Source organism: Panthera onca, chromosome E2, assembly GCF_046562875.1.
Source record: "Panthera onca isolate mPanOnc1 chromosome E2, mPanOnc1 haplotype 2, whole genome shotgun sequence".
Classification (NCBI taxonomy): Eukaryota; Metazoa; Chordata; class Mammalia; order Carnivora; family Felidae; genus Panthera; species Panthera onca.
Window position 1 is genome coordinate 58,314,115 of NC_138353.1, and position 24,864 is coordinate 58,338,978.

The 24,864-nt window shown below is 62.8% G+C and overlaps 1 long non-coding RNA gene across 1 annotated transcript in view; it reads right to left on the reverse strand.

Moving 5' to 3' along the window:
* Positions 1-316: 316 nt before the first annotated feature.
* Positions 317-24,864, reverse strand: part of LOC145713240 (uncharacterized) — a 345,251-nt gene continuing 320,703 nt past the window's right edge. The window contains exon 4 of the long non-coding RNA XR_014136287.1: positions 317-428. This is a non-coding gene — a long non-coding RNA (uncharacterized LOC145713240). The remainder of the gene's footprint in view (positions 429-24,864) is intronic.

Consider the following 24,864-nt stretch of genomic DNA (forward strand, 5'->3'; position numbering starts at 1 on the left):
AAGACGTCAGCCTTCCCCAAACTGATCTACGGACTTCACGTAATCTTAATAAAATGTCAACAGCCCTAAAAAAACAAACACAAAAACAACCCTGGCCAGCCGACTTGAGAATCCCCACGGAGATGGAAAGAACTGAAGGGAACAAACACACACTGGGAAAACAAGGATAAAGTGGGAGGGCTTACGTGACCCGATCTCAAGCCTTCTGATAAAGCTGTGGCAATTGGGACGGCATGGCTGTGACTCACGGGCAGACGTGGGGACCAGTGGAACGGGGCAGAGAGCCATGAACTGAACCGCACGTGCGTGGTCAAGTGATTCAGGGGAAGGGGAGTCGTTTCCTGGAATGGGTGTCCACCGGGCCCAGTGCTGTTCAGCAGAAGCACGATGCGAGCCGCACACGTGATTTAAAGTTCCCGGTGGCCATCCTCAAAAAGCGAAAGGAAGTGGGTAGAGTTAATTTTAATAATGTAGTCCGTTTAAGCCAGTATACCCACAACGTTGTCATTTCAACGTATGATCAATAAAATCACCAGTGAGGCATTTTACTTTGTTTTTCGGCTCCAATTCTCTGACGTGTGTTGTGTATTCTTAACGGATAGCACGTCTTGATTCGGACTAGCCACGTTTTAAGCGCGCAGCTGGCACCTGTGGCCAGCGGCTCCAAGTTTGGACATCGTAGGTGACGGACAAAAATGCACGTTGAACGTGAACTCACACCATTCACAAAATTAAACCGAAATGCATTACGTACCTAAACATGCAAGCCAAAACTACGAAATTCCAAGGGGAAAGCATAGGAGAAGATCTTTGTAACCTTGGGTAGTCAAAGGTCTCTTAGATAAAAACCCAAAGAATGTAAACTGTACAAGAAAAACATTGATATTTTAATGTTAAGCAAAATTTAAAACTCAGGTTCTTCAAAAGGCACCATAGGAAAATGGGAAAGGCCACCGTGGTCACTGGTAGGAAGAAAATATTCATGACGTGTGCATCGGACGAAGGACCTTTATCCAGTATATTAAAAGCAAAACAAAACAAAAATGTGTTACGCTGGACAATCATTCAATCCTACGAAAAGATGGGGAAAATGTTAGAAGATACTTCAGACAAAAAGATGCACGAATGGTCATCAAGCGCACTGAAGATGCTTGACCACACGGGTCCTCAGGGGAACACAAGTTAGAGCCACAGGGGGCTACACACCCGTTCGAGTGGCTAAATTAAAGACCAGACAATACCAAGTGTTGGCGAGGAGTAGGGCGACCGGAATTTCTGTTGCTGGTGAGAACGTACCATTATACAATCACTGCGGACGACAGTTTTGTAGATTCTTCTAGAACCAAACATACATTTACTGCATGAGCCCGTCTCCCCGGGAGAAAGGAAAGCATATGCCCACGGATGGATGTGAACATGAATGCTCACGGCTACTTCGTAATTGCAGCCCCAGACTGGAAACAACCCTGCTGCCCATCAAGGGCGAGTGGGTAAACACACCGAGGCGTAGCCACACCGTGGAATCCTACTCAGCTACGAGAAGGGAAGAAACCACTGCTGGTTCGTGGAATGTGGGCGAATCTCAAGAACATTATGCCGAGTGGAAGCACACAGACGCAGGAGACCACACACAGTGTGGTTCCACTTTTATAAAACTCTGGAAAAGGTGGACCTAAGTGAGTAGCAAGAAGCAGATTAATGGTCGCTTGGGGCCGGGATTGGGGGAGGGGGCAGGGGTTGTCGGAAGAGGGGCTTACGGGAACGTTTCGGGGATGGCGGGAAGCTCTGGGTCTCGTTTGCGGTGGGGGTTACGCGGGCGGTACAAACTTGTGAGAACGTGAGGAAATGTACACTTGAAAAGAGTGGTCCGGTTTTGGAGGCAGATCATGCCTCAAAGACGTCAATGTAGCGAGAGTTAGCATCTCACAAAATAGTTGGAATGCACAGATGAGCGGAACTATTAAACACACATCACCTGTAATCCTACACTTCAGAAATGACCTGTAAGGATTGTGGAGCGCAGCCGAAATGATTTTATAGATATTTTCTTTACACGTATGTGTATATATGCGGGGTTTTACAAAATCAGAGTCCTGTTATGTCTATATTCCTTTTTCTGTTTTTTTTTAAGTTTATTTATTTATTTTGAGAGAGAGCTAGAGAGAGAGAGAGTGACTGAGCCAGTGAGGGGCAGAGAGAGAGAGAGAGACAGAGAGAGAATCTTTTTTTTTTTTAATCTTTAATGATTATTTATTTTTGAGAGCGAGACAGTGAGAGCCAGGGAGAAGCAGAGAGACAGGGAGACCCAGAATCCGAAACAGGCTCCGGGCCCTGGGCTGTCAGCGCACAGCCCGACGTGGGGCTCGAACTCACGAACCGGGAGATCGTGACCTGAGCCGAAGCCGGACGCTCAACCGCCTGAGCCACCCAGGCGCCCTTCCTTTTCCCATTTAACAGCGTCTTGAGGGCCTATTTCCACATCCTCCAGGGCACTTTCGTACCACACTCTCAGTGGCTGCTGAAGGGCAGCATCCCGGGGCCACACCCGCGTCCGCATCACCGGCCCCGCCGGGGGGCGCGTGTGGGCGCTCTGTCCCATTTTCGCCGTCGTAAGCACGCTGAGCCAAGCGTCTTCCCTGGTTGCGTTCCGAGCGGCGGCCTGGCTCGGTTGAACGCGCGGACGTTGTGAGGGGTATTGACAACTGATGCCCCGGCAGCCCCGGCCGGCCCAGCACGGGGGTCGGGACTCCCCTCAACGGTGTGCGAGCTGCGCCTTAGGGCCCCTTCTGCCGGTTGACTGCCCCCCCCCCCCCACGCCCCTCGGGTCCTCCTGTGGGTTTTCTTTCCCCGCTCAGTTCTACCGGAGACCGAGAGCGCACGAAACCCTGGGGTCTCTGCTCTTCCGGGAGGCGTGCGGGTGGACGTGTGCTGGGGAGGGTCCGGGCCCCTGCAGGGAGACAGAGTTGAGCCGCTGGGAGCCCCTGGCGCCGGACGGGCGGTGGCTGCGGTCCCCGTGGAAGGTCGGTCGTTCCCAAGGTGGGCGCCCACCGCGTCTCCAAGGGCTGGCTGCCGCAGAGAAACACAGCGGGGTAAGGTCTCCAGCTCATTCCGGCTCGCCCCCTGCACCACGGCGGCTCAGCCCGCGGTGCCTGCTGCGGGAACGTCAAAATAAAAATGTGGAGGCGATTTCCCAAGGGGCTGGCTGAGGTCATCCTGCCTCTCCCCCCACCCCCCTGCCCTTCTCCGCTCAAGCAGATGTTCACGCCCCTGCCCCTCCCTCCAGGCGGACAGGAGCCTCTCCCACGGTCTCCGCCCTCCAGATGTTCATGTTCTTTCATTTTCCCATCTTTGAAAGTATTTCAAAGAGGGAAGACGTGGCCAGGGTAAAGCTGATTTCAAACCCTGACAAAGAGTCGTGGGCGACAAGGCCCTTTCCCTCCCAATCCTTCACCCCGAGTCCCCGCCCCGTCCCCAGGCCGGGGAGTCCTATCCTTCCCGGGCAGGTGTGAGCAGGTGTGGGCACCCTCGGCTGTCACGGGGAGCACTCCACGTCAGTTCCTGAGGTGTGCCCTTTGTCTCTTCAGGCTCACAGCCCTTCAGCAGGGGCTCTGGGGGATTCTGAAGTGTTTCGGGCTCACGGAAACCCTCCGGAAGAACTGGCCGAGGGCTGAGGCCCGAGAGGCAGGGCTCCGGCTCTGTGACCCGCGGGCCCTCACCTGGGCGCCAGGGGCGAAGACAGCGCCACAGGGCGGTGGTGCTGGGGGCCCTGTGAGGACGCTCCTGGCATGAAGGGTGCCGTCAGTAGGTGCTGGCTTCCACGGTCCAGAGAGAATGCCAGAGAAAGGGTGAAGGGACACGGTGAAGTCTCGGGAGGAAGGGCAGTTCAGGGGTCTCAGGGCCGCAGCTGGCTTGCTTTGGGGGATGTTTCAAAGGTCTGATGGAGGAGGGGGCAGCGAGGCCAGTACCCTCTCCTTACGTGAGATAAATTCCTCTCCTTGGAAAGGAGCGAGCTCCCCGCTCCTAGGAGCATTCAAGCCGGACGGCAGCTTCTTGGCATGGGATGCGGCCTGCAGCTGGACCGGGGTCTGTACACTGGCCCAGTCGGTCCCTCTCGATGGCGGGATGTTCGCTGACATCATCGTGGGTGGTCTGTTCCCTCCGTTCTGTTCCGTGGTGCAGTAGGGCAGCGGTGTAGACAGCGTCCGACCCACGACCTGCGGGCTCCGGGGTCCCCAGCGTGGTTGGCGGCTGTCCCGTGGGGGGGGGGGGACAGCTGGCTGCGTCGCTGGAGGCCGCTCCGCCAGCCCCGGCCACCCTCGCCCGGAGAGTGGGTGAAATCCAGGTGGGCTGCCTGGCAGGAGCAGTGGGAACGTGGGACTGAAGGCGGCCCATGTGTCGGTGGGGGTTGGGCCGGGGATGACAGGGGGCAAAGGGCAGGCAGGAAGCCGGCAGCCCACCCACCCAGGCCTCTGCCGGCACAGGCTGCGGTGGCCAGAAACGGCTTCCTCCGGCGGCCGGCATGGGGAGAAAGGAACTACACCCAGTTCCTGCATCGGAAAGGAGAGGAAGGGGCGAAGGTTGTGACCTACTGAAGGCACCGCACTTTCCCCAGCTCTGGGAGCGATTTGCATGGGAACCCGCGAGGCGGAAGCGATATTTTAGCTGCTTTCCAAGGCTGATGAGCAGCAGAAGACACGGGAGTTGGGACGACGGATCCGGATTTCCGTGCTCAAGACCTCTTTCCAGGGAAGTCGCAAACACTGGCACCTGGGAGTCTCCCGACCGCATCCAGGGCTCTTGGGGGGGTGGGGGATGGGGGCCGCGGGCAGGCCCGTTGTCCCGCTGCCCTGCCAGCTGCGAGCCGGGGTCGGGGGCAGCTCGCCTCTCCCCAGGTGCTGCGCCTGCTTCCCCGTCTGGCAACATCACGCCCGGCAGGATTTGTCTGCGGGTTTAACTGAGATGATACGCAGAGAGTAGCCGCGGTGCGTGATTTCAAATATCTGGACCCTGGAAATGAATCAGACCTGTCTCACTGGCCTCCGGTGACTCGGTGCATTTAGTTGTAACACGCAGACCAGTAGGGACGTGAAGCATCTCACGGCAAAGGGACGACAGTGAGGGTTTCAGACGGCCCTATGCCGCGCCGGCTGTGGGCTAAGTGCTTTCTGTGGATTGTCCCAACCAGTCGCCCTGAGAACCCTGTGGGAACCGGTTTATCGTTAGGCCCGTGCGGCACCGGGGGGGGGGGGGGGGGGGGCGGGGAACTGCCCCGAGCTGCTCAGCCTGCAGGTGCACGGCTGGGGTCCCAGCGCGGGCCCCGCGGGCCGCCCGTCACCCTCCATCAGACGCCCCCGCCCCGCACGAGGCAGCAGACCCGAACACGGGCGCGTGGTCTCAAAGTGGGGGGGTGTAGGTGGACTTTCTGGGGACCCAGAACGGTATGCAAATTTATGTAAATATGAAGCATCTCTCCCTGGGAAGCAGTTCCACTGATTCTGCAAGATTTCTCGAAAGGCTCATTGGGAAGGTTCTCAGCTGGTTCCCGGTCCCAGATCCGGTTCCCTGGAGACGGACCTGAAGCAGATTTGTGTCCCGGCGGTAAAGGCCACGGGAGAAACCAGGACGGGTGAGGAAGGACAGAAGGAGAGACAACGCCCCAGGCCAGCGGCGTCCTGGGGTCAAGGTCCACCCGCCGGGGGGCGGGGGGCTCGGGCTGGGGGCTTCCAGACTCCCCCACGGTAAGCCGGGGCTCTGGGACCGTTCTCAGAGAGTCCCAGGTGCCCGGCCGTCGAGGCAGAAGGGGAGACGCTGGAGGAAGGACACGCGGAAACCGTACGCCCGGTGGGATGTTCACCCTGTTCGTAGGCCCATCGCCGCAGCCGGGGTGTTGGGGCTCCGAGGGCTGACGTGCGCCCCACGGAGCCGCCGGGAGCCGGGCACGCTTAGCACCCATCTGCTGGCGGCCGTGCGCAAGTCTGCCCTTCGATCCTTGGCGCCCACTGGTGGAGCCACGTCGTCTTCCCCGTCCACACGAATCCACCTGCGGCCGAGGGGGTCCTGCCTGACAGCTCTGGCGGATGGCCTTGGGCACTTCGTCCCGACTGGGCCGTGACTCTGTCCTAGGCAGATCCCGTTCCACTGGCTTGTGTCGACGGATGCCGTTCTGGGGCATCTGGGGTCCCTCTTGCCAGGCCTCCCTCGCCTGTGGGCTCATCCCAGAGCTGAGGTCGGGGCCACTCTGCACGCCGTAGCCTGGTCTCCTCAACGGTGCAGCGCACGGGGAAATCAGGGGAGCCGGGGACCCTGGCCCGGGGTAAAAACGCCCCAGTGCAACGCGCAGGCCTCCATTGGATCCTGGTCCATTTTGGGGTCCTCTGGGGAGATCCGAACACAGACCAGGTAGCAGACGATGAGGGAATTACTGTTACTTCTGCTAGGTGAGCTAACGGCATCGTGATCGCTGGGACGAACGTCTTTCCGTTTGCAGAGATGCTGCTGTGATAGTTCGGATGGAAGTACGTGCACGTCCGCACGATGCTAGTGGGTTCCACAACGTCTGTGACTATCGGCTGCGCAGAAAAATTGGCGAAAAGCTAATCGCCGAGGGTAAGTCGAGGACATATGGGAGGCGGTCGCTTCTACTATGTTTGAAAATTTCGTAACGCAAACTTAACCACTTGGGTCAGGGTGGAGGAGTGCCCAGGCAGGTGCGTGCGTGAGCTGGGCGCTGGGCAGGTGTGGACCAACTCCCGCCTGAGCAGCTAGCTGGCCACCGGCCTTCCGATGACAGAGTCCCAGCTGGCCCGTCTGCCCCTCTCCCACCACAGGGGCCCAGGCCTCGTCCCCGGGCCCCCGGACCAGCCCACACTTTCAAACTGTCCTTCCTCTGGCCCGAGGGCCACGGCCACACCTCGCCCCCACGGCCCTGCTGTCCCCGGGGGCTGCCCCGGACCCTGGGCGGTGGAGCCAGGGTGTCCCAGGGCAGAGGCCCCCTCTTCCTCCCCGGCTCATTCACATGTCAGCGCTTGAGAAGCGTTTTCCTCTCTGGGGGGCTGCTGGAGAGTGCTGACGGGTGCTGCTGACGGGTGCGAGCACCGTCGCCGGGGGGGTGGGGGGGGGCCGGGGGCACTTAGGGAGCTCAGCCAGCCCAGGAGGCCAGGGTGCAGGGAGGGGAAGGGGAGGGCAGGGCCATGCCAGCAGCAGCGGGCAGCAGCGGGCAGCGTGCACAGTGGCTCTTTTCTGGCCCTGCGCCTCGGGGCCCCAGTGGGCTGGGCCTGGTTCTGCGGGTGGGCCTGGGACCCTGCATTTCTCTCAGATCCCTGGTGATGCCGATGCGGCCGGCCTTGGGCACACGACGTCCTCTGCTTCAAGGGCAAGGTGGCGTGGGGAGCCTCGTGATGGGGTCAAACCCTGTCCGGCCTCCTGCCCCTCAGAGGGACCAATGTGCTGAGCAAGTGCAGGCCTCCCGTCTCGGGCTGAGCCCCTCCTCCGATGCTGCCTGGCGTGGGTACGTGCAGGTGCCCTCTGACCCCGGGGCCAGGGGTCAGCTGCCCTCCATTTGTCATCATGACCTAAGCCGCAGGGAGGCAGGGCCCCTTCCTGAGAGGAAACTAAGTGGGGGCAGCAGTGGCCTTGGACACGGAGGCCTTTGCTCAGCACAACAGGCCCGGCCTGACTGGGGATGGGCAGGGGAGCCCAGAGAAGCCTGCCATCTGCCCTCGAGTGCTCAGAAACTTCCAGAAGGCTGTGTGCTCCCCACTAGAGCCCTCCATAAGGGCTGTCTCCCTCCGCGGGTGACCAGGTGGGAACCCCGGCCCCTGACCCCACCGTTAGTTCTCCTGAGTGGGTGCGGCTGACCCCACTGTCACCATGCCATGGGACAGGCTGGGTCCCCCCGGGTTCCCAGCCTCTTCCAGGCCTACCAGGGAGCCTTGGTGCAAATGTCACCTGTTGGTGGGGCGGTTTTCTCCAGCGTTTGCTTGGGTGGGGCTCCGTTCAAACGTCCTCGGGGCTGTGGGGACAGCCTGTCCCGATGCTTTGTCTCTGTCCCTCCACCTCCACCACCTGAGCCTCCCGTTCTCCCTCCAACCGGCCATCGCCTCTGCCTGGGGCACCGCTCCCCCCACAGCCGCATGGCGCGTCCCTGCGTTCAGGTCTGTGCCCAGAGCGGCCTGGGCTGACCGCCCTCGCCCCGCCACCTCCCCTGCTCTTTCCCAGCGTGGACCGACACCTGGCCTGTACACCTGGCCTGTGTTGCTCTACTTCGTGGGGTAATTTGTTCAACCGCTTGCTGTCTGTGGCCCCAGCAGGAGTGGGCGCACCTGTCCGGTCCCGCACAGCGCTCCACGTGGGAGGTCCACGTGGGAGGCGTGGCAGGCAAACCAACCAAGGGACCAGGTGATCCTCTAACCGTCCTCTAACGTTTATTTTTGAGAGAGACAGCCCGTGAGTGGGGGGTGGGGCGGAGAGAGGGGGGACACAGAAGCGGAAGCAGGCTCCAGGCTCCGAGCTGTCGGGACAGAGCCCGACGCGGGGAGGGGAGGCGGGGGGGGGGGGGGGGGGGGGGGCAGGGGAGTGGAGGGGAGACGGGAAGCGGGGGGAGGGGAGGGGAGGCCGGGGGCACGGAGGGTGGGAGGGGAGGGGAGGAGGGGGGCAGGGCAGGGGAGACGGGGGGCAGGGCAGGGGAGGGGAGGGGAGACGGGGCGGGGGCGGGGGGCGGAGGCGGGAAGGGGAGGCTGGGGGGCAGGGGAGTGGAGGCGGAGGGCAGGGGAGGCAGGGGAGAGGCGGGGAGGGGAGGGGAGGCGGGGAGGGGAGGGGGAGGCGAGGCGGGGAGAGACAGCCCGTGAGTGGGGGGAGGGGCAGAGAGAGGCGTGGACCCAGAAGCGGAAGAAGCGGAAGTAGGCTCCAGGCTCCGAGCTGTGGGCACAGAGCCCGACGCGGGGCTCGAACTCACAAAGCACGAGATCACAGCCGGAGCTGAAGGCGGACGCTCAACCCGCTGAGCCACCCACGCGGCCCCCGGACGGGTCGTCACGTCCTCCAAGCGCATGTCTAACTTCTGAGCAGCTCCTAGTTGTGGGGAAGATGCGAACCCGCTTGGGGGCAGCACCACAGCCATTGCGCTGGGTCCGCGATGATTCTGGGGAGTGAGAAGGGGGCGCAGATGCTTCCTTAGGCCCTTCAGGAAGCCAGGTCCGGAAGACGGCTATACCCCGTGTGTCCAGCAGAGGGCAACCCATTCCCGGCAGCTTGGCGTCCCGCGGCGCTCACAGGGGCTCGCTGCTTTTTTTTTTTTTCTTCTCTTTGAACTTATTTTTTTGTAATGGGAAATATCTTTTTTAAAAATCCCACAGTCCACACAAGGGGGAAAAAATAAGTGGATTTGATGCACAGGCAATTGGGAAATTGCTTCCTTCTAAGTTTCAAAGCAACTTTTCTCTTTTTAGAACACTTAGGGAGAGACCTGGGGCACGGGTCAGATTTTGACTGGCTCAGGCACGGAGCCTGGCACCTAAAGAGTTTTAAAAGTCCTACGAACTTGCGACAGCCCCTCACTACTGGCCCGCTGGCTGGCGGCACGGTCGCGGAGCCCTGTCGCTGGAGCTGAGCCCCCCCCCCCAGATGTCTGCAGAAGATTCCAGGAGCCGCCCAGGCGGGGGAGGCAGGAAGCCTTGGCTGTGTGTCTGGTCTGGTACTAATTAGCTGTGTGACCTTGGGCAAGTCACTTAACCTCTCTGGTCTGTTTACTCTTCTGTTAAATGGGGTGTCGGATTAACTCATCGTGAAGTTCCTTTGAGCAGAAAAGTCAGTGGGGGCGGGGGGAGGGCGCGGGGAGAGCTGCTAGCCTGGGGCCCGAGAGCAGCTTAGGAGAGGTAGCGCGGCAGCGCCCGTGACCCGTGTGGGACCTGGGGGCAGACCCGGCAGATCGGACCTGCAGTCAGTGTGTGTGTCTGACTTTGAGCACAGCTTGGCCCTGCCACTAATCCAGCGTGGGACTTCCAGTGGCTCGTTTCTCCGTGCCTCAGTCTACCCATCTACAGGCTGGGGACGCGGGGCACATTTGCAGGGGTGCTGTGAGATCTCAGTGTGATAAGAGATGAGAGCGTGTGAGTGTGTGTGTGTGTGTGTGTGATGATAGGGGACAGGAGAAAAGAGTCTCATACGTAATCTTCATCAGGGTGAAGATCACATAACATACAATTAACCATCGTAAAGTGTACAATTCTGTGAATAATCTAAGTAGAGCTTAAAAATAGGAAAACAATGGTGAGAACCCACTCCCTGTCAGGGTCTGTGCCAAACGCTTTGCTCACGTTGTGTCCTTTAATACAAGCCCACGGGGAAGGGACTTGGCAGGGAGGAAATGGACGCCCAGAGAGGTCGAGCGACTTTCCCCAAAACGTCCAGCAGGGAGGCGGCAGGATGCTGGGGGGCGATGTGGGGCCACCCGCCCCCGCCCTCTCCCCCCAGCCCAGCTCAGGAGCCTTGGGAAGGCGGCCAGCAGGCCTGGGCGGGGCCTGGGATGACGGGCAGGACAGCGGGAGCCGAGGAAAGTCACTTGACCTTGTCATCCCTTCATTTCCTGCTCTGCCAAAGAGGAAATGTTTACACAGCGTCCCCACACAGAGGCTCCGCAGGCCTGGACTTGCGGTAATTAGCTGAACAATGAGGGTCCCGCGGCCATGCAGCGGCCCAGGCCCTGGCCTGGGGGTCAGGTGGCCGGGGGCCCCGCTCCTCACCGACAGGCTCGCCCCGTGACCCTGGGCACATCCCCCGTCCCTGGGCCTGGTTCTCGGGGTGGGGAAGGCCGGCGAGCGGGCCTCCGGGACCCCACGAAGGCCCCGTGAGTGGGGGACGCACCTGGTGGTGACTTGTGGGGCGGACGGCACGTCTGTGAGCTCACGTGTTCGGCCCCGAGGGTCCCTGGGCCAGCTCAACGCTTCGCCAGCAGTCACGAGATCTCTTTCCAGCGGTCTGTTCGCTCGTTAGTTAACGCGTCGATCAATGGATCCATCAAATGCCGAGCGCGCTGGCTGTTCTCCGACGCGATGCTCCTCTTCCCAGCATGTAGGACGGTCTTTCGGGTGTGGCTGCCGGGCCGGGGACCCCGTTTCCCAGATGATTTTGCATCCGGGGTGGGGGGGTCACGTGCCTGGCTCTCGCCCGCAGGAGCCACAGCGGGGAAGGAGGCTGCTGTTTCTTACCGAGGTATCTGGGCCGCGGGTTGTGGGCCGCGGGCGCTGTGCCTCTCCATCCCCTGGCTGGGTGCCACAGGTCAGACACGGGGACAGCAAGGGCACAAACTGGAGGGAGCCTGACCTCCTGAACAGTTAGCACTGCTTCAAAGTCTGTGCCCACCCCAGAAATACGGCTGCGAACCACACAGAGAAGTTCCCTGCTCTGTGTGTGTGTGTGGGGGGGGGGGGGGGCAGAAAAGGACACATTCAGGGCACAGGCAGCAGGATCATCAAGACCTTGTGAGTGTCGGGACCGGCCCTGGTCCTCCCAGAAGCCTTTGGATCTCTATGTCAGCGGGCCGGCAGCGTGGTGTCTGGGAGCCCGGGCAACTCCAGTCCCCGGAAAGGCAGCGCCTTCTCTAAATATGGGTTATGGTATATACATCCGTCTCCTGTGAGTTGAGTTATTATGAGGCTTTGTGCCCTGGGCCAGTCCACTTAGGAATCATGGTTTGCAACGCTAAAACCCTCATCCTAGGCAAAGGTGGACAAGGCAACGTTCGGTGGTGAGCCCCCCGCCCCCACCCTGGCCACAGTGCATCAGTGAGAGGCATCTCGGTCTGCCTACAACCCCGGAATCTGGGCCTGTGTTGTCTGCTATATCCCACGCAAGGCTCCTGGGAGACACTCAGCGAGTATTTAAGAAAGCTTGGTTGCAGTTTCGCAGTCCCTGTCCTTGGAGGTGTGTCCAGATGGGGAGAGGTGGTGTTTTCATTTTACTCCCCACCAGGGGGAGACCCTGGGGCGAGGGTGTGTGCACGTTGTATGTTTGGGACATCAGCAGGGCAGTGGGGAGGTGAGACGAGGCAACCCAGAGAGGCATCGAGGTGGCCCCCCGTGGGCTCCCGGCGCCTGGTCCTGCTGGGGTCCTACAGGAGAGGGTGTGACACACGGTCCCCACTGATGTCCCATCCAAGGGACTCCCATCTGCCCCCGCTGAGAGCATTCCCAGCCCCTGCAGCTCGCCCTGTGCTCCGCTGGAGCAGCTGTTTCTGGACGCCTGTGACCGATGTCACAAAGCGGGACCTTAAGAACAGCAGAAATTTATTCTCTCATATATTTTAAAAATTTTTTTAACGTTTATTTATTTTTGAGAGACAGAGAAACAGAGCATGAGCAGGGGAGGGGCACAGAGGGAGGGAGACCCAGAATCCGAAGCAGCTCCAGGCTCCGAGCTGTCAGCACGGAGCCTGACCCGGGGCTCGAACCCACGGACCGTGAGATCAGGACCTGAGCCGGAGTCGGAGGCCCAGCCTGCAGAGTGCGTCCGTGTCTCCGTGTTCACACCGCCCTCCTCTGAGGACCGCGGCGGTCGGGCTCATGGCCGGTGCTGACCCAGTACAGCCTGACTTAACTAGTTCCACCGGCAAAACCCCTATTTCCGAATAAGGTCACGTTCCCAGGTTCTGGTCGGACGTGCACTCCGAGGGGACGCTCTTTAACCCGGGACGTGAAGCCCCCGGGCATGGGGACGCGGGCCCTGGCAGGTGGGAGTTTTGAGCACCGACAGGAGGGGTCCCTGGGGTGGGCCTCTGCCCGCGTCCGCTCAGACCAGGAGCCCAAGTCACGGGGTTTCAGCTGGGGGCTCGGTGGTCAGGGAGCTGCTTCTGGAACAATCCTTGCTTTCGAGCCAACGACCCCTCCTTCGGATGACCACGTTCCCCTTCCCTTAGGTTAGTGGCACCGACTGGACTCCAGGGGACGCATGTTAAGCTGAAACATTGCAGGTCTACACCGCTGGCCCCTCTGGGGGTCGGGAGGAGTTTAGCATCTCACACACCGACCGCGAGCCCAGGCTCCACCACTCACTGGCTGTGTGTTCCCGGGCAAGTTACCCAACCTCTCTGGGCCCCGGCTTCCTCATCTATTAAATGGGATTGCTGCATAGCACCCAGTTGGCAGGGCTCCTGGGACGACGGATGGGACCACGTACGTAAGGGGCTCGGCGGCACGGGGCCGGCTCTTGTCTGACCGTGTGTGGGTTCGTGCTTGCGGCCGGACCTGCAGGACGGCTCTGAGACTCGCCCCCATCCCGGGGCCGCCTGGGGGCAAGGGCCTCTCTGGGAGACTGCCTCCGGGGTGCCCCTCCATCATCTCCCCCTGCCCGGTTTCTCTGCCGGGGGCCCCGCGGCGGGGGAAGGGCTGGCCCTCTCTCCATCCTCCGTCCCACCTTCCCGCAGGCCCCGGACAGATGCCCACGTGTGGAACATTGAGACAGAACTTGAGATTCTGGAGGGGAAACTCCAGAGCCGCCAGGAGCACTGGCTGACGGGGGTGTGTTGGGATCTGAGTGGGGATCACAGCGGCATGAGGTCAGATTCCATACGGATGTCCCACATGGGCTCCTCGTCGCACGGGTTGAGGGTGCAGCGAGAGCTGAGGGGCGGTGTGTGTCCTCGGGGGTGGGTTTGGGTCCCCAGAAGCAGAGCCTGAGGCAAGGATGCGGTACAGGTAGCCTCAAGGGGGTGGGGAGGGTGGCCCAGGAAGTCTGTGGTCAGCGGAACACTGGCCCCCGAGGATGCCTCCGCTTGAATCCCTGGAACCTGCAAGTATGTGACCTTACGTGGCAAAGGGGACTTTGCAGGTGGGATTAGGTTCCAGAGTTTAAAACAGGGAGAGTGTCTTGGGTGATTTGAGCAGGCACAGGGTCACTGCAAGGATCCCTGAAGGAAGGAAGAGGGAGAGGGTTGAGGCTGTCACCGCCAGCTCCGAAGGTGGAGAGAGAGGCCTCGAAGCACGGGGTGCAGGCGCCTCCAGAACCAGAAAGAGACGAGGGAACAGGTCCCCCCTACGGCGTCCAGAAGGAGCGCAGCCTGGCGGACACGTTGAGGTTGGGACTTCTGGAAGCTTGCGGCCGCTTCTTGCCCACGCAGGGCCCGGGCAGGGCCGAGGAGAAGGGAGACAGGCAGGGAGAGGGGCCGGAGGGTTTGTTAACAAAGCTTATTGATAACTGTGCGAGGCACAAGCCCCACGCAGGACTCGATGAGGAATCGACCAGACCGCACCAGCCGACGTGCTCAGGACGCCCGTCTGTGCTGCGGGGCGGCTCCTGGAGCCCCCAGGCCGCCCTCCGCAGGGCTGGCGCGGTCCCCTGGCCCAGGCTGAGAAGCAGGGACACGCGGCCACAGTGGGGCGGGGCGGGGGGGGGGGGGAACTCAGGTCGCAGAGGGGCCGCGGGCGGGGCACCCAAGTGCCCTGTCTCTGTTCCCCTGGTGTTACAAATATTCTCCTTTACGTAGTTGCCGTAGAAGACATTTAAAGGTGCGAAAGGAAACCCAGCCTCAGTAATAAGTCCCGGAAAGTGACAGATTCGATACTTAGTTCTGAAGTTCTTTCTAACGAGCATTAGCATAAACGTGTTTACCGTTAAAACAAAAGGTTTGCCCACTGACCACCTAAAATCACTTCCCGTTACCACCCAAGGATCCACGCTGTGCGTTTTAAACGCTGCGTTATCTTCTCTGTGTCCCAAGAACAACCCATTCTATGGATGGGGAACTGGGGTCAGAGAGGTTGAGCGATTCTCTTAAGGACACACAGGAGACAGCTGAGCCAACAGATGCCCCGGCCTCCAAAGCCTGTAATCTTTGTACCACCCCGTGCACTGCCTAAGGATAATGGTCACGTGGGCCATCTGGCTCGCCAGCAGGCAGTGTTCCCAGTGTCCCAAACAGAGCAAGGCATCACATCCCTGCCACAGCCACCATAGCTCCACGAGATTTTGTGTTATCTCACTCATGGTAGCCACAGGTATCACTATCTCCGCTTTTCAGAGGCGGAAAGGAAGGCACAGAGAGTTTAAGTCACTTGCCCAAGGTCACACAGCACGGCTGGTCCCTGCAGGGTTTCAGGTCTAGCCACTGTCCCCAGGACACAGAGTTCCAGGAAGTGGCTCTCAACTTACTCTGCTCAGGGGAGGACCCCAGTTTTGCGTTGGAGGCACACGCCCAGGGGGCGCCCCAGACCCTGCCGTGGAGCTGCCTGGGATTCTCTGGGGTGGCTGGGCGCCTCGGTCTTGCTGCTCTGAAGTGTTCCGTGTCAGGGAACAACCCAGGGGCCCGTCCATCGCATGGCGCGGGCGGTGAGCATCCGGGGGTTACCGCTTCTCGGCTGCAGCGAGCATTCTTGCACGCGGAGCTTTGCGCCCACACGTAGCGTTCGACCACAGGGACCCAGGGTGGGCGTGCGCTCGGCTGGAGCAGAAGTGCCCCGGCTGCTCTGGCTGCTTCCAAGGCCCCCGTGTGCCCCTTTGCCCGCAAAGCAATCACCCTCCGAGCCATCTGACTCACATGGGGTGTGGATGACGGGGAAGGTGTTATTTCTCAGAGCGGGTCTGGGTGGGAGAAGGTTAGACACTCGATACGTGGCGAGGGGAAAAACGCGAAAGAGGGAGAGAGAAGGGAGGACACGCTGTGTCGGCTGGCACTTTGCCCTGGGACTGTGCGTGCGACGTGGGGTCGAAGGCAGGGAGGGCACGTGCCAGCGGACGGCTGGGCATCGGGGGGGGGGGTCCCAGCTTGCAGCCCCGGAGCATCCCTAGAGCATCCCCAGGTTAGCAGGGGTGGGAGGAGGGCCCGGGTCCCCACGGAGCCCAGACGCCCGCTGTACCAGGGACACCTCCTCTCCACGGACGACCTTGCAATGTTAGAGTGTGCCAAAATGGAGGCAGGCTCCCGCCGGGGTCCCTGCAGTCCTGCCCGCCAGGAGCTAAGGGATTTCTGTCTCCGGGGGGCCTGGTCAGGACCCGTGTTCACAGCCCGGCAGCGATGGCCTCAGGCTGATGGACACCCGTCCTTGTTCAAATATCTGACGACGTGTCGCCCGATGGGCCGCAGGCGTCCGAGGGGGCGGGTGCGCGGCCAGAGGCAACGACCTGGCTGGAAGGGAGCCGCGTCCGGTGGTGGAGGGACCGTGACACCGCAGAGCTGACTCCGCTGGGGAGGGTTCGGGGCCATTCTGTCTTTCATCAGATTCCGTTACTTTTCTCGTTAAAAAGGACACGACATAAAACGCAGGGAAGTGCGGTTAAGGGGAAGGAATGTCGGCAGGTGCAGCCGCCCGCGTGGGCCCCACCCGCCGGCAGCCTCTGCCCTCTCCCTGCCCTGGGTCGCCGGTCGGGTGGGCGCTGCCCTGCTCCCGGAGCGCGCGGGGGCCTGGCCCGCTGGCCCGTGTGGTCTCCTGCTCTGTGAGCACCCGGTGGGGCGGGCTTCCCCCTGGGGTCTCGCCTGCCCCCCACTGCTGGGGCTGTGGTCACCCCCAAACTACACTGCTCGTTCCCGGAGCCTTGTCTCGGGGTCCGCCCCTGGGGGCCCGGTGTCCATCCTGTGTGTGTCGTCTGGCGGCCCTGGCACGATTTCCGGAGCCCTCGTCCCCGTGGCGGGAGGTGGTGGTGGGGGGGGCTCCGGTGCTGGACATCGCTGAACTCGAGGCTTCCCTGGTCCGGCTTCCCGTGTCCAGCCCGGCTTCTCCGAGGGCGAGAACCAGGCTTTGAAACGGAAGACGTTGCGGAAGCGTCGATCGCCCTTCTTGCTGCCGTGGTGCCTGTGTTCGCCTCTGTGTTCGCACCAAAGGCGCCTGGTCCGCTCGGCGGCTGGGCTTCCTTTCCAGGCGTCTACGGCCCGTCCCAGCTCCCTCTAATCTGCACCCTCCCCTCTGCCTCTCTTCTCTTGCGTTTGATTATTTCAATTTTTGGTCTCATTTCAAACGCAAAGACAGGTACCAGTCAGGACGGCGATGCCAGCTGCTGTCACCCTCTCCCGACGGAGAGGAGCAGGGGAGCAGCCACTGTCCCCCCCCCGGGCGACGGATGGGGAGACCGCGCCGGGGAAGCCCCGCCGGGGAGGGCAGGCAGCGCACGGCCAGCGCCCCGCGTGGCCACATGGTTCTCTTTGCACCCGTCCGAGGGGAGCTCCAGATTCGCCGTCACAGACGCAGGGGCGAAGCACCTGTCCGGAGGTCGTGCTGAGCTGCGGTTACACCCCCGCGGGACCCGGCTGGTGTGGCCGTGCCCTCCCGAGTCACCGAGTCACCTGGGCAAGGTGACCGTGCCTCTGCGCCTTCGAGTCCTGGCTGGGGAGAGGCGCGGAGCCGGCCTCCGTGGCTGCCGGCGGTGGTAGACTGATGATGCCACGCCGTGCCTGGCCCCAGGCGGCACCCCGGAGCCCTGCCGGCGTGGGCTCAGCAGAGCGCAGAGCCGGCCCCCACCCGGCCCTCCCCCCGACTGGGCATCACCAGCCAGGCGGGCATGTGGAGGAGGGGAGAGGCTCCCCGTCTGCTATCTTAATCCCCCGAGGCGGTGAGAAAAATGGCCTTGTGGGAAGGGCCTCCGGGCACATTCCTGAGGAGGCCCCCCGTGCGGGCCTGGCAGGGTGGTCTCTCCCCCGGAGGCCCCACGGGACGCCCACCCGGCCCCCACCCCCCACCGCACTGCCTGTCGGGTGAGATCCTGCGCGCCGGTGGGAGAAGACAACGTCCCCGTCCGCCCAAGGCTTCGGAGGCGGCTCAGTGGTGCCATCTGTGAAATGGAGAGAACGGTGCTTGCCTGGCGGGGCGGGGCTGAGACGGCTCGTACGTCCCCACACCTGCCTGCCCTTCCTCCGTGCCGTCACACCCCCAGTTCTAAGCAAGGGCAGGGGCCACCCCAAATAAATGCTGTCTGCCCCGCCTCCTCGCAGCCGGGCGTGGCCGTGTGACGGGGCGCGGGCCAGCGGGTCCGAGGATGTGGTTCTGGAGCCCGTGGAGCCTGCAGCCCTCACGGGGCGGGGGGCGCACGGTGGCTGGGGGGCTGCTCGGGGCCGGGGGATGAGGACAACGCCCTGGCGAGGGGGCCCCGGCCCACCGTGCCCTTAGGGGAGCAGAGTTGGCCTCTGTGGCCGAGAGAAGCGACTCCCGTGTCTTGGGGTCCCTCTGAGACACAGCTCGACCCACCTCCTGCCCGGTGGGGACTCCTGAGCCCGAGTTTTCTGTGCATCCCCCCCTTTGTGTCGTTTTCAGGACGGCCCCTGAGCGATGGCGGCCCCGTGACCACGTCCACCTTGCAGGCGAGGAAACCCGGGCAGACGCGCGTCAGCCTCTGGCCTGCGGGCAGGTCGCTGGTGAAAAGGAGGAGCCCCCCCTGGGGACACGAGGTCACGGAAGCAGCCGGCTCTTCCCTCGGGGGCCGGTGAGTTTTGACGGACAGCACTTGGCACACGCGGGGGTCTTCGTGAACGTGGGTCGACGTTTGTTCCTGGGTTAATACCTCCAGAAAGTTGGTTCTTATTAAGATGTGAGGCCAGGAAGGGTGACATTGCCCAAGAGCGGATTCCCTTGGAGCTAAGCTTCCTGGGAAGTCACACGATCGGCCTCCTGATTCCCTGGTGCTCAAAGGGCCCCGTCCTTTGCGAGGAGACACCCGCCTTGCTCCTGAACGGACCGCAGCGTTTGAGCTGGAATAAAATAAAAGGCCTGCTTTTACCGGGCTTCACCGATAACTGTCACGGAGCTCCTGTGTGTCCGTCCGTCTGGAGCGTCCGTCACCCCAAACTCAGGGTTTGCACAGGCCACCAAAGCAGACGGATTTGGCTCACAGGACTTGGCGGGCCGAGGGACAGGGCCAGGCCCCGAGGGCCAGGTGGGGGAGCAGACCCCAGGTCCCTTTTTTGCAGCATCTGGGCAGAAAGCGGAGGGAAGGGCTGAATCCGCGCTCCGTCTCTGTGGCGGCCGTGCCCGGCCCTACCCTTCCTCTACGCGTTTGCCCTATTGTGCGGCTTCCCTGGCACCCGGGCAGGCCTCGCTTGCCTGCCATGTTCTGGAAAGGCGTTCTCACATTTTTCTTCCAGGACGGCCTCAAACATAAACAGTCCGCGATGGTGGGCATCCGGCCTCCGGGGTCCCACCGGTTCTATCCGGCGTTTGTCATTTCCCCGGAGACGGCTGGGGACGAGCGGACGGTCCGCTGTTTACTCGCCGTGGCCACGTGACTCTCGCACGTCCATTTCATAACGGGAGCACGTGAGGCTCGTTCTGTCTCGCTTCCCCGGGAAGTTCACGGCTTGAAGGTGGAGTGCTGCTTCTGACCGACTTTGGGGGTTCGGGGCACGGGAAGCCCTGGCCAGCTCTCCCCGGGGGCGGGGTCTGAGACAGCCCTGCCCAGGCCGTGGTGGCCAGCTCGCCTCCTCGTCCAGCGTCGTGCCTTTGGTGGGTCGGCCCCCTCGGGATTGAGCGGGACCCCTATGAATGCGTGCAGGGGGTCGGCAAGAAACTCAGGGTCCAGCCGTGTGATCGCGGAAAAACTGCCGAGAGCCGGGCTTGCCGAGCCCCACGCTTCGAAAGCCGGCCGCCTCGAGGCAGCACGTGCGTCCGCGTGGGCGCGTGCACGGCGTGGGCCGACGCATGTGACGCTCCGGAGTCTGGGGTGCCCCCTGTGCACCCCAGAGAGCAGCACGCCTGCATGGTAGCAGCAGGTGGGCCCTGGGGAGCCCCGCAGGTCTGCACGCCGGGGTGGGGCGGGCCGGCTCCCCGGGGCCATCCGTCACTTGGCGGGCTGACAGGGTGTCAGCGGGGCCTCCACAGGAGATAGCACAGGAAAAATGGCCCGGACAGACGGTGCGTTTATCTGGCCGGGTGTCTGCGAGGCCTGTCGGAGCGGCGGCCCGTCCATTAGTCAGACCGGCTGCAGCTGTCCCCCGCTGGGGCCCCCGCTCCTGTCCCGGGCCCCTCCCTCCGCACCCGCCCGGTCAGCTCCGGCTCCTGGGGAGGCTCCTGTCCAGGACGGTGATGGCGCGCATCTGTGCGGGGGCGGGACAGGTGAGTCGCACGTCCTCTGGGCGCGGTTCCCACTCTTCCGGGGACCGGGACGCGCCATGCGGTTCAATGCAACAAAGCGACCCTGTTTTGTAAGCTCATCGCTGTGGGAGGGTTGGTCCCTCCGTGGGACAAGGTCGCCGTCATCGTCGTCAGACTCCCGTGTCCGCCCCGCTTGGTGAGTCTCAGATATCGCTGAGTGGGCCACGCTGAGCACACAGCTCGCTTCCCGGTTGAAGAATCCCGGAGAACGAAAGGCTAGGTGTGTCAGGTGCAGTTCCCCAGGGCCGGTGTCCCAGGTCAGAGGGTGTCGGGGGTGGGGTGGGGCGGGCAAGGGGCCCAGCATCCCTCCTTGGGCTCACTCGGCGAGCACGTGTCTTAAACAACTCCTGGGGCCTGGTGCTGGGCCCTGAAGGCAGGACGAGGGGGCAGCAGGACTGGGGGAGGGCAGCCCCACGGCTCCTGCGCAGGGGGGCCCCTGGCGTCTCCCAGCCCCCGTGGGATAGCCCCATCCCCGAGGGCGCTCTGGGCTGTCTGTAGCCAGGGGAGCTGGCCTCTGGCCGGGGACACCTGCTCTCACAGGGGCCACATCGGACGCGTCCCGGCCTGGAGGGTCTCTGACGGACTTCATCTCCCAGTTGGAGGGGGCAGCCGGGGGCCAGACCTCCCAGCTCCCCTGTGGGTGACCTCCACGTGCCTCAAGGAGGTGATGCCCCACAGCCAAGCCGATGAATAATGATAACAAGCGGCGGGTCTCCTGCACTGCATGCTACGCCCTCTACAAACACCCTTCTTCACTCTGACCCCGTGGAAGTGGTTGTCATCACCTCCACGGCACAGTCCAGGGAGCCAGGGCTCCGAGCACACCCCACGCGCAGCCCCAGGGCCGGCTGCCGGCGCTGGCGTCCCCTCTGCCGGATACGTGGGACGGGGGCGCCTCGAACCTCCCAGTGCCTCCCATCCGGGAGCGCGGCCTCTCAGCACCCCCGGGCCCCACTCTGAGCGGTGAGTCTCTGAACTATTTAACGCACCCTGGGGCAGTGGGGTCCAAAAAAGCTGCCTCTTTGCCTCTATCTTGGAACCAGAACGTGCCCAACACAACCTCCCGGGTCAGCCTCCCGCAGGCCGAGCGTCCGAGGGGGAGCCTGTGCTGTGTGGGGTGTTATGCACCTGCCACAGCTCGGCGCCCGCGCGTTTCCAGGCCCGGAGGGCACTCATGCAGGGTGGCTGCGGGCTCCAGAGACACCGCGGTCAGCGCTCAAGGTCAGCTGTTCTCTGTGCCCGGCACACTGCTCACTTCCTCCTGCTTCCAAATCGCTCAGCTCCTGGCCCGCCCGGCTTTTCCCACCGAGCTCCTCCAACCTCGCCAGCCTCTGCCCACTGCCCCGTCCCAAGCCTGTTCCCGAAGTCCCCGCTTGCACATCTCCAGGTATGTTTGAAGCACTTCCTATGTCTGAGAATCAGACAAGGCTCCGCTCCCGACGGCCCCGGCGGTGGGGTGAGCCCCTGGCCGCCCACCGAGTCCTAGGGTGATGCCTTGTCTGTGTCGGCACCAGCCCCGGAGACCTGCCTGGGGTCCTGGCGAGGACACCGGGGCTCCCAGAGGTGGGCACCCCCACCCCCCGGATGACGCTCCCTCAGTGTCCACAGATACTTTGGGGCTTTGAGTCACGCCCGGTGGACCGGCTTTCTCTCCAGATCTGATTTTGCCACCCGTGGGGTCATGTCAGGAAGGGAGAGGCTCAGGGCACATCTGTGCAGTGCCCAAGGTTGGTCAGGTGCAGAGCGGGTGGGGTTTGGACCCAGGCCTGCTCCCCAGCAGGAAGCCAAGTCCATACTCACAGGTCACCTCCCGGGGGACCCCTGGGCTCTCCCAGGCGCCTGAGTCCGTGCCCATAACTGGTCTCTGCAAGACGGGAACAGGGCAGACAGCAAGGCTGTTTCTCCTCGGCCGGGTTGCAAGGCCCAGGAGAAGCCCCGCTGGGGCGGCTTTGGCCCCTCCGTCTGCCAGATGGGGGTCTCGGTCCCCGAGCTGCTCCGCGGTTCCCTCCAGGTGTCCAGCGTGAAGGCGTTCCAGAGCCCGGTGGCCTCGTTCCAAGGGCTTTGTTTTTCCCAGGCAGCGAGGCTGTCGGCGGAGCCCCGCTAACTTGACCCCAGAACGCAGCACGTTATCAGCCCATCTCTGCAGCCAGGGCGAGGCCTGAGTTATGGCGGGGAGGTTATCGAGGACAGACAGTAGTCCCAAGCCAGGGCGGCGGGGTCGTGGGGTTAATGGGCAAAGGTCAGCGTCTACCAGGGCTCCATGTGGGACGGATTAAGTCATCACCGGGCTTCGTGGCGGGTGGCCCGTGGGCGGCCTCGGCCGCTGCTGGCCCAGCCTCCGTGGCCGCCACCTCCCTGTGATCACAGGGCTCCCATCCGTGACGGTGACTCGATTTTCGTCTGGGAGCGAAGAACTAGCAGACTCTGTTCGGAATCAGGATGCCCCTAATTCCGGCGGATTGCTGGGGTCCACCTTGCAGGCTCCGCGATTTAATGCAGCTGTTGAGATTATGTCGCACAAGCGGGCGCTTGTGTGTGAAGTGTTCCCGAGGAGCCCATTTACGAGGTGAGAAAACTGAGGCCCGGGAGGCGGCGCTGCCGACCCCTGGCAGCCTGACCGGGTTTCATCTGGCGGCAGGCGAGTGCCCGCAGGGCTTCAGGGGGAGGGGTGATGGCCTCCTCCCTGGTTTTCTCCTCCCTCCGGAGGATCTCCGGGTCTCCGTCTCTCGAAGGCCTCTGTCGCCTGGTGTCCGGTCCGCAGGGGCAGCCTGGAATCCTACCAACGAAGCTGGAAGCCCCGGGCTTCTCCGAAGACCCCGAAGGCCCAGGCTGGGAACCCCCCCACGCCTGAAACTTCAGGCATCCCCTGAGCACGCGGCCCTGTGGAAACAGGCCTCGAACTTTCCAGGGCCTTTGTGTTGGCTGCCAAAGGCACGTCCCCAGATCGCGGGTTGGAGGAGGCTGCAGAGCAGAGGCCCCGGGGTGGATCCAGAGGGGAGGGGAACAGAGAGACGATCAGGACTCTGGTGTCCCTCCCCCTGTGCCCTGGCGTGGGGTTAAGGTCTGTTCTCTGTTAGACACGGGCGGGCCGCGAGGGACTTGATGAACAAGCATGAGGGGGACGATGTCCGCCGCTGTGTCCCCGGTGCCGGACCAGGGGCCCCGTGGCAGCTACTCCACACACGCTTGTCCACTGAAGGCCACCTGCCCTTTTCCGAGCCGCCCACGCGTCCTGCAGGTGCCCTAACGGAGCCGGGGGCGAACAACACAGAGACCTAGTCTGTCACACTTCAGTAGGGCAGGGCTCTGAGACCGAGGCGTCACGGGGCCGCACGCCCTGTGGAACCCCAGGGGAGGGTCCTTCCTGCCCCTTCCAGCTCCCGGGGGGCCCCCGGCACCCCCTGGGCTCTGGCCGCGCCCTCCACCTGTGCCTCCCTCCTCATGTGAACTGTCCTCTGTCTGTGTCCTCACTCTCCCTCTGTCACTGGATTTAGGGTCCATCCCAATGTTTCGGGATGACGTCATCTCAGGACCTTTAACTTCATCGCGTCTGCAAACACCCTTTCTTCAGATACGGTCGCATCCACGGGCTTTGGGGGGTCAGGACGTGGACTTGTATCTCTGGGGGCCACGAGCCCACGATGCGGGCCAAGCCCTCTTTTCCTCAGGACGGCCCTCACCCTCCGTGCGAGAGGAGGCAGCCGAACCCGGGGCCCTCCGGGCTCTGCCGAGGTCACGGGCAGCAGGGGACGGGGCCCGGGTCGGGGGGCCGCTGACGCGCTTCTCACGTGCCGGCCACCTCTTGGCCGAGATGTCTTCCTCGGCTCCCGCAGGGTGCGGACGGATGCTGGAGGTGGGGAGGCCTGGGTTCCTCCTGCATCCCTCTCCCTCACGCAGCCGCTTGTGCGACGGTCACGAGGCGGCGGCGACGCGGAGGCCGGGCCGGGGAGGCCCGCCGGGAGGCCGGCAGCGTGAGGCCCGGCGGTGCTCTCTTGCAGGCCGTCTCCTCACTCGAAGCCTCGGGTTTTCATTCCTGCCTCGGGGCAGCGGCGAGGGTGAAGTGTGCGAGAGCTCCCGAAGTACCTAGCCCGGTGCCAGGGGCACGCACGCATGGGCGCGCTGTTATCCTGCGATTACGGTCGCGGTGACTAAGCAGAGACAGTCACTGCCGTGATGACGTGCAGACCAGCTCTGGCCCCGGGCCCCTCTAAGAGCTGTGCATTTATGACCCGTGTGTCTTCCCGGAGACCCTCCGAGGCTAAGGGCTCGCCCCATTCCACCGTCGAGGAAGCGGAGACCCGTTTGCTCACTCCCGACGCGGCTCTGTCTGGAGGACCCCGCCTCGGTCTACCACCTCACCCCTACACCCTGCCCCCTCTCCCCCTGTGATGGCGACGCTCCTAGAGTAGGTCCGATGGGGGCCTTTCTTGCCCGGAGGGAAGTGAGTGTTGATTCCTCGATCCCTCTGCCCCCAGCACCACCTGCCCGAGCCCGTGAGAGGGGAACTACTGGGGGTCCAGGCACGTTGGGGTGGATGGGACCCCCCCCGGGTTGCTCGAGATCCAGGAATGGTGCTGCCTTTGGAGTGAGGCCACGGCCTTGGGTGGCCCGTCTTACCAGGACACAAGAAGTTGGGACGGTTCTGGGGACAGAATTTTCAGGACACGGGAAAACTCTGGGGCCTTGGAGTAAATGCAGGGGCCCAGGCTGCCCTCGGATGGGGGGCCACAGATGCACCTGCCGCCCCCCTGCGGGGAAGCTGCTGTTTGTTCAAGGCTGGGCCCCCGCTGGGCCCTGGAGC